Genomic DNA, 9,215 nt, shown 5'->3' with positions numbered 1-9,215 from the left:
TATATATATATATATATTGAAAAATAATATTCATTTCTAGAGAGAGAGAGAGAGAAAAGGATTTCAAAATACAAACCTGTACCTGCTACGTTCTAGAAATTATTAAAAAATCTAAATGGAGATAGATAGGGTTTTAAAATAAAAAAGAACTTGTCTATATGTGAAGAAATAAAGGAGTTTAAAACGCAAAAAGAGATGATGTAGATGAAGGAATTGAAAACAGAAGAAAGTCTGGATAGGTAGAGGTATCTACGCTTACCGTGTGTCACCGAGTAAGCCAAAGTAGGTCGTCTGTGTAATGGAAGTAAAGGTTCTATGGAAGTGTAAACAGATAACTAAGTCTAAATAGACAGAATTGTAAGTAGATACCGAAGTCTAAGATACCAAAGTGTCAAAATATCCAAGTCCAAGAGCAAAATATCCAAGAGCAACACGGTTTGGGGCTCCCAGGAAAGCCGAATCCGCCTGGATTTGTGCAGCTGGAAAGCAAGCGCGCGCGCACACACCCACACCCCCCCCCCCCCCACATTTTAACGCAGAAAACCAAAAATGACCCATTGTTATGATGTGGAAAAGCGCCGGAAAACCCCAGAACTGAATAGTTTTGAAAAGCAGAAACCCCCAAGTTTTGTATGATGTAAAAGAAAAAACAAAAAAGAACAACAACAAAAAAACAAGCCAACAAACCAAAAAACCCAAACGCAAAACCCGCACCAATTTGGGCCAAATTTGGGGTGAACCGCTGGCAGTTTGAGGGGCATTGCTGGGGATTATCTGGCGTGGATTCCTTCTCCGGAGCGGACTATCCGTTGCGGCTTATCCCAGGTGAGTTATCTGCTGTGGATTATGCCGGGCGGACCCCCTGGTGCAGGTCATCCCCACCCGTGTCCCCCCGTGCACCTTTCTACCCACACACAGCCGCTGTCCGTCCGTGTCCGTCTCCGCCCCCCGTCCTCCTCTGCCTGTCTCTGCGCCCTCCCAAGTGCTCTCCACCCAAACGTCCCCCCACACAAGGTTTTTCCCCCCGTGCGGGTTTTTTTTTTCCCCGTGACGTGCCCCCCGCGTCCCCTGCCCTCCAGTCTCGTGCCCCCGCTCCCCTGCTCCCCCCTCCCATAGCTCCTTTGCTTCTGGACCCCCAGCTCCGCACGGGACACGGGCAGCCTGGGGAGCTTTGCCCCGAGCCATTCCTTTCCCCTCTGGGCAGCAGCGGTTCTGCCGCTGCTACAGGCAGGCGCTTTCTGGACGGGCGAGGGGCTGGGACGACCGGAGGCTGCTGCACGCTCCAGTCCGACTGAGACGCTGTTCCCGGGGGACCTGGCGCAGGGAAAGGCGAGGGACTCTCCGCGCTGCCGGCGACTCTTCAGAAGGGAACCGCGCTCTGGTTTTAGCGGCAGAAGGTGTCGGTCAGGCAGCCGCGTAGCACCGTGCTGAGCGATGTGGCAGGCGCCTGGCTTGGTGGAGTCCAGGCGTGTTTCTCGCCTCGCAGTCTCGATGCCCAACCAAGCAGGGGGTTCAGGTTCCCAAAGCCTTTGGGCGTGGGAGCAAGATGACAGCTAGGTGTCTAGCAGCACAGGATTTCAGCCGTGTTGCTTGCTGCAAATGGCTTGCAGGCCAGGAGATGTGGAGAGGGGTCTGAAATGAAGAAAGGGAGCGTGGAAGCGATTGTTTTAAGGCGGCAAATGAAGCAGCCGAAGGAGGCGAGCGGCCCCTCCAGCCTCCCGAGTCTCGCGCGCTGCAGGCGGCCAAGCGCGGGCGCCGCGCGTGCTGGCGGGAGCGGCAGGGAGCGCGGAGCTGCGCTGCCGTCCAGAGCAGCGAGGGAACTGGCAGGGCTCTACGGCCGTCTGGTGCGGCCAGCTGAGGGGCCGCCGTGCCCCTTTGCTTTCCCTGTTTCACGTCTCATTCCTTTGCACGCCGCAGGGCAGGGCGGTAAGTAACATGGCGCAGCGTCTTGTTTAAGCGGCAAGCCCTGCGCGGGAAGCCCGGTGCGTGTGCAGGATGAGCAGAGGGCACCGCAGCAGAGCCCGAGGGGCGCCAGCGTATCGCTCGCTCGCAGATCGCGCGCTTGCCCGTGGTCTGCTCGCATGCAGCGCTTCCTGATAATCGTAGGTAGCTGCCCCTCTGACGCAAAGCAGCTTTCAGTGCCTTGAGGATGCCATCGGTGTCGCTTTTATTTTCTTTTTTTTTTCTTTTTTTTTTTTTTACTAAAATCTGTCCAGGGTCTGTTGACTCGCTGGTGTCACTCTCCCACCCCTGATGCCACATGCAGATGAATCCAGCACTCCCGGGGGCTTTTTCTGGGGGCAAAAAAGCCGAGGCAAGGCAAAGGTATTGACCAGGTTCCCTGTGCTGCGTCCCCCGGCTGGGTGCTGGGGGGGGGGGCGCGGAGAGAAAGGGCCAGCAGCCGCTGCAAGCTGTCAAGTGCAGAGGACTGAAATGCTCGAGCCGCTTGGGTGCTTTTTGGTGGCGAGGCGATGGCTGTGGCTGCGTGGGCTGTGAGCGGGAGCAGGGGCAGAGAAGGGCGAGGCTTGTGACACCCCCCGCCCCCGTAAGGCGGCGGCGGCGGCGGCGGCGGCTGCGGGCGGCCCCAGGCGGGCCGGGGGGCGAGTCCTTTCTCCCCGCGGGGCGCGGTCGGAGCGCCGGGCTTGGTGTGGTGCTGCCGCCTGGCGGCCAAAAGCGGGTACTGCAGGGCGGGAGCCGCGCAGGGGCGGTGGCGTCCCCGTGGTCGCCGGTGCCGGTGGCCGGTAACGGGCATGCGACAGCGCGGTGGCCGCGGGGTGCTGCCGCCGCAGCCGTTGCTGCCTCCCGGTAAGGAAGCGCCGCTCTCGCCGCACGGGAGGCGCTTGCCGCTGCTAGCACTGCCGCGTCCGCCTCCGCTGCAGCCCCGCCCCGTGGCGTCCGCCTCCGCTGCAGCCCCGCCCCGCCGAATGCCCCGGTCCTGGTGTGGAGCGGCCCCGCCCCTAGCGCCGGGCCCCGCCCCTGGATGCCCCCGGGCAGGGGAAGGGCACCACCCCTAGTGACAGGCCCCGCCCCTGGAGACCACGCCTGCGCACTGTGTTGGGGTGGAGCTTAGCCGCGGGGGGGCGGAGCCTAGCGGTGGTAAGGCGGAGCTTTGCCGTGCGAGGGCGGAGCTTCACTGGCGCATGCGTGCTGTCTCGGGGGCGGAGCCTTGCCGAGGGGGGGCGGTGCTTTGCTCTGAAGGGCGGGGCTTTGCCGCGGGTGGGCGGAGCTTGCCGTGTGAGGGCGGAGCTTACCCAGCGCATGCGCGCTGTCTCGGGGCGGAGTTTTGCCGTGGGGGCGGAGCTTTGATGTGAAAGGCGGAGCTTTGCCGCGCATGCGCGCTGCCTCGGGGGCGGAGCTTTGCCGCGGGGGGGGGCGGAGCCTTGCCAGGTGAGGGCGGAGCTTTGCCGGGTGAGGGCGGAGCTTGACCAGCGCATGCGCGATGCGTCGGGGGCGGAGCCTTGCCGCGGGGGGGCGGAGCTTTGCCGGGTGAGGGCGGAGCTTTGCCGGGTGAGGGCGGAGCTTGACCAGGGCATGCGCGATGCGTCGGGGGCGGAGCCTTGCCGCGGGGGGCGGAGCTTTGCCGTGGGAGGGCGGAGGTTTGCTGTGAAGGGCGGAGCTTTGTCTGCGCATGCGCGCTGTCTCAGGGGCGGAGCTTTGCTGCGGGGGGCGGAGCTTTGCCGTGGGAGGGCGGAGGTTTGCTGTGAAGGGCGGAGCTTTGTCTGCGCATGCGCGCTGTCTCAGGGGCGGAGCTTTGCTGCGGGGGGCGGAGCTTTGCCATGGGAGGGTGGAGCTTTGCCGAGGGGGCGGAGCTTCACCGGCTCATGCGTGCTGTGTGCAGGGCAGAGCTTGGCTGCAGAGGGCGGGGTTTTCCGCTGGGAGGGCGGAGCTTCGCCAGCGCCTGCGAGGTGCATCGGGGGCGGGCATCGCGCCGTGGGTGGAGCTTCCCCCCGCGGAGGGGCCAGCGGGAGCCCGGCTGCGGCTGCAGGCAGGGAGGAGGTGAGCGGGGAAAGTCCCGAGAAGGGCGGCGGTGCCTGGGGGGAGCGGCCGGGCCGGCGGGAGGCACGGAGCGGGGAGGGTGCGGTGCCGTGTGGGAGCCGGGCGGGTGGGGCTTCCCGGGGCCGGGCGGCGGGGGGCGCCGCGCCGCTCCGGGGCCGGGCGGCGGGGGGCGCCGCGCCGAGCTGAGCCGCGCTGGTTCGATGCTGGGCGGGCGCCGCGCCGGTGCGGGCCGGGCGGCGGGGCAGCGCCGAGCCGCGCCGGGGCCGGGCGGCGGGGCAGCGCCGAGCCGCGCCGGGGCCGGGCGGCGGGAGAGCGTCGCGCCGAGCCGAGCCGCGCCGGTCCGGGGCCGGGCGGGCGCCGCGCCGAGCCGCGCCGCTCTGGGGCCGGGCGCCGGGGGGCCGCCGCGCCGATCTGAGCCGCACTGATTCGATGCTGGGCAGGCGCCGCGCCGGTCCGGGGCCGGGCGGCGGAGAGGCGCCGCACCGAGCCCCGCCGGGGCCGGGCGGCGGGGGAGCGCCGCGCCGAGCCGCGTCGGTCCGGGGCCGGGCGGGGGGGGGGAGCCGCGCCGGTCCGGGGCCGGGCGGCGGGGAGCGCCGCGCCGGTCCGGGGCCGGGCGGCGGGGAGCGCCGAGCCGCGCCGGGGCCGGGCGGCGGGGGAGCGCCGCGCCGCTCCGGGGCCGGGCGGCGGGGGGCGCCGCGCCGAGCCGCGCCGCTCCGGGGCCGGGCGGCGGGGGCGCCGCGCCGAGCCGCGCCGCTCCGGGGCCGGGGCGGGGGGCGCCGCGCCGAGCCGCGCCGCTCCGGGGCGCCGCGCCGAGCCGCGCCGCTCCGGGGCCGGGCGGGCGCCGCGCCGCGCCGGTCCGGGGCCGGGCGGCGGGGGGGCGCCGCGCCGCGTCGGCGCCGGGCGGGGGCGGGCAGCCGGAGGTGTTGGCGGGGGCTGCCCGGAGCCGCGCTGGGGGCTCGGCGGGGCTTCCACGTGCGGCGGCGGCGGGGGGAACGGTGTCCCCGCAGGGTCCCAAAGCACGGAGGGTTGCGTCTCGCGGCATCCGGGGCTTTTGGTCGGTCACGTTGGTTCCCCGGGGCATGCCGGGAGGTGTAGTTTCTAGGGCCGTGGCTGCCGGGCAAACCGCTTCCTTTTTTGCCTCCTCCTTTCCCTTGCCTGCGGGGGAGCGGCGGGCCGGCGGGAGGCACGGAGCGGGGAGGGTTCGGTGCCGTGTGGGAGCCGGGCGGGCGGGGCTTCCCGGAGCCGGGCGAGGGGGGGGCGCGTCGGGTCGGGGCCGGTGGCGAGGTGAGCCCGGAGTTGGGCGGGCGCCGCGCCGGTGCGGGGGGGCGCCGCGCCGAGCCGCGCCGCTCCGCTCCGCTCCGGGGCCGGGCGGCGGGGGGGAGCCGCGCTGGGGGCTCGGCGGGGCTTCCACGTGCGGCGGTGGCGCGGTGAACGGTGTCCCCGCAGGATCCCAAAGCACGGAGGGCTGCGTCCCCTGGCATCCGGGGCTTTTGGTCGGCCACGTTGGTTCCCCGGGGCATGCCGGGAGGTGTAGTTTCTAGGGCCGTGGCTGCCGGACAAACCGCTTCCTTTTTTGCCTCCTCCTTTCCCAGCGTCACCTTCTGCGTCCCGGGAAGAAAATCCCGCGTGGGTGATTCCGCTCGGCGCTCAGGTAATCGCGTGTCTGGGGCTGCGGGAGCGGGGAGAAACCCTTGCCGGGTCAAGGACGCTCCAGGGGCGCCACATCAAAGCCAGAGGAAAGGCAAAGCCGCTGCCCGTGCAGAAAAGCCGATGACAAATTGCAGCTGAGAGAGCGCGCCGCGTTCCTGCAGTGCTCCCTTGGCAGTTTCGGCTGTTTGCCTTCCGGGCAAAAGAACAGACTTTCCTCTAGGAGAAATGAAGAGCTGCCTGTTCCCTTCTTTAGGGTCCGGTGTTTCTCTTCTGGTCGGTCGTGCTACTTTGATGGGCGAGCTGGAAATAGCCTGTTGTTTTGATACGCAGAACTAAATTGTTAGTAACATGCGGTGTCAGTAGAGTTCATTTTGGAGCACCTAGGTGCCAGTGGAAACGTAAGGAATGAAACGCGATGGAAACCGATCTTTAAACTTTAGTTTTCCTTGGTTTTTCTTTGCCATCAGAGCGTCGGTGGCACGGTGGCCTGTGGCTCGGTGCACGTTCTGTTCCGTGGAGCCTTCGGTCTAGGACTTTGAAGTAACAAAGTTTGTCCTTCCAGAAAAGGGCTAGTCGCTCCTAGGATTGAGGTGTGGGCTTGGAGAGTCTCTTAAGCACGTGCCTAGAATTAAAGCCGAATTTCACTTCCTGTTGCTGCTGTTTGTCTTCACTTTCATTCCTTTCGCCACGGCTCCATCGTGAGCGGGAGCTCTGAATCATCCCTTTTTTTCAGTCTCGCACACGTTTTTTTACCCAAGGAGGTGCTACGTTTAGAAGTTAAGGAGTTTTCTCACAAACGCGTCGGTCGATGCAATTGCGTTGTGATTGTTAAAACCCCCAAAATAACACCGGTCTTACAGATCTGGCCTATTTCTTCTGAACACGGATTCGTCGCGTGCAGATCGGGATACAGATCGTCTGCGCTTCCTGCTCTGTGGAGGACACTGTGCTGAGACAGGGGTGAGCTCCCAAAGGAAAAAAAATACAAGGTCATGGGTTTTTTTTGTTTGTATTTGGGGGTGTGGGGGGGGTGTATTTAAAAGAAAAAAAAAAAAAAGAGTGGAATGTTGACTGGTGGCAGCCTGCAGAGCTTTTTTGCTGCCCGGCCTCTCCTTTTCCTCTCTTGAAGTCCTCTTTCGTGGCTGTAATTGTCGTTTGGAGAAGTTCGGAAGAGCAGTTCAGGGACTTGCCTGGGCCCGTGTGCTAGTAATACCAGGAAGGGAAACGCTTGAACCGGTAGCAAAGAAGTTGGCTCCAAGTAGAGGTTCTGAAGGAAGAACAACGATAACAGGAAGCAAATAGCAAGTTACCAAAAAATGGGCGCGTGTCAAACGCCTCCGAGTTTTATTGCCGAATGTTGTTTGGCAATATGTTCCAAAGGGCTATTTTTTCCTTCGCTCGGCTGTAGCCTTCGCAAGACTTCACAAAACCGGGCAGCTTGGGACTCCTCCCCAGCTTTATGCTACAGGTTTTTTTTCCTCTCTCAGCAGAGTGTCAGCTGCCGCCGTTTCACCGTGGTCGCCCTTTCTTCTGCCGTGAAAGCGCAAGACGGACGGAAAGGCTGCGTAGCGGTCTGCGAGTACAAGGTACGTCCGCGATGCGTGTCCGCGTTTTTCCTAAGGCGCTTGGAGCATGGACTTCAAAGTTAACGTCAAGAATGCGCCAGCTCTCCTTCCTTCTGTAGTTTTTCTAGGAACTATTTTAACGCAGATCCTAAAAGGAAAAGAAGGTCTGCGCTGGAGCGTGTTCTGCCTGTGCAAAGCCGACTTCCCTCCGTTTATTTTGCCTTCCTGAAAGCGCAATCTTCTGTTTCTGTGCGCTTACTAGGAAATGATATCGGGAAAATAGTTGCGTCCTAAAAGAGGAAAGACGCCGTTTGTAAGAGTTCAGGCGTTCAGAAGAAACAGGCTTTGTTTTCGTCATAGAAGCTGTGTGCTTTTTCAGTCAATAAGTTTTGAAAATATCTTAGAGTAGTACTTGAAAAGCTTACTGAGATACTAGCGTCCGTACTAAAAGCGATCCAGGTCCAAGGAGAGACGTGGACAAAAGAGGAGGAATCGGCCTCGAAAATTCGTGTGTGTGATCAAAAACGTTCAAAACTGTAAATACGGGTGTGAGGCATTGCAGTAGAGAAAAATCTCTCGCCTTTATATATATATATATATATATATATAAAAAAATAATATTCATATGTATATATACAGTATTCATATATATATATATATATATATAAAAAAAGAAGGATTTCCAAATACAAACCTATATCTGCTGTATTATATAAATGATTCAAAAATAATTTTCTGTCTTTTTCCATTTTTTCCGTCTCCGTTTTAGTTCACCGATGCGGGTTTTTAAATCACTTCCTGATGTCCTGTTTTTTAATTTTCCCAATTATTTCTTGTCTTTCCTTAGTGCCCTTGCTTTTTAAAATTTTGTTTCTGCATCTCTGTTTTAGTGCACTGTCCCTAATGCTGATTGCTTTTTAAGTTTTCTTTCTATGCCTCCTTTTATTCCGTTCACTGTCTTTATTTTGAATGATTTCTTGTCTTTCCTTAGCACTGTCGCTTTTAAAAATTTCTGTCTATGTCTGCATTGTAGTTCAATGTTGCTACTTTGTACTGCTTTCCTCTCTTAATCCTTTGGCTTTTAAAATTTCTACTTGCATCTTGTTTGCTGTCATTAACTTTTAATTATTCTTTCTTGTTTTTCCTTAGTGCCATCACTTTTTAAATCTTCTTGTCCATCTCCATTTTAGTTCACCAATGGGATTTTAAAATTTTTTCCTTATTTCCTTAATCACCATTGCTTTTAAAAGTTTGTCTGTTTTTATACCATTTCCTGTCTTTATTTTGATGTATTTATCTTTAATTATTTTTTTGTCTTTCCTTAGTGCCCTACCTTTTAAAATTTTCTTTCCACAGCTCTCTCTTAGTTTGTTTTCTTTTTCTTTTAGTTTTCTTTCTATGCCTACTTTTGTCCTGTTCACTGTCTTTATTATTTAATGATTTCTTGTCTTTCCTTAGTGCCTTTGCTTTTTAAAATTTCTATTTATGTCTGTGTTGTAGTTAGCTGTCACTATTTTTTAGCGATTTCCTTTCTTAATCTTAATATTTGGGTTTTCCTTTTTTCCTTTCTTAATCTTGATCATTGGTTTTTAAAATTTTCTACTTTTATCTCCTTTGCGGTCATGAGACGTTAATTATTTTTTCTTGTTTTTCATTACTGCCATTGCTTTTACAATTTTTTAATTCTACATCTCTCTTTTAGTTCACAGTTTCGATTAATTTTTTCCTTATTTTCCTTATAGTTTGCCATCGCCGTTTTTTCATTTACTCAATATGGCTTTAATCTCCATTGCTTTTAAATTTTCTGTCTCCTTTTATCCCCTTTGCTGTCTTTATTGTGCTCTAGTTAATTATTTCTTGTCTTTCCTTAGGGCCCTCCCGTTTTAAATTTTCTTGCTCTGCCTTTCGTTTGCTGTCCCTAGTTTTTAGTTCCCTCCCCTTCTTTTCCCTAATGCTCATGGCTTTGCAAATTTTCTTTCTCTGCCCACTTTTCTCCTGTTCACC

The 9,215-nt window shown here is 58.1% G+C and overlaps 1 long non-coding RNA gene across 1 annotated transcript; it reads left to right on the top strand.

Moving 5' to 3' along the window:
• Window positions 1–3,867: 3,867 nt before the first annotated feature.
• On the top strand, window positions 3,868–7,785 carry LOC148056969 (uncharacterized). The gene is made up of 3 exons (XR_015702105.1): window positions 3,868–3,996; window positions 6,507–6,606; window positions 7,137–7,785. It is a non-coding gene; the product is annotated as an uncharacterized LOC148056969 (long non-coding RNA).
• The last annotated feature ends 1,430 nt before the right edge of the window (window positions 7,786–9,215 follow it).

Source organism: Nipponia nippon, unplaced genomic scaffold, assembly GCF_047370975.1.
Source record: "Nipponia nippon isolate SJK-2023a ecotype South Korea unplaced genomic scaffold, ASM4737097v1 scaffold_106, whole genome shotgun sequence".
NCBI lineage: Eukaryota > Metazoa > Chordata > Aves > Pelecaniformes > Threskiornithidae > Nipponia > Nipponia nippon.
This window is presented reverse-complemented; position numbering and strand designations above follow the sequence as displayed.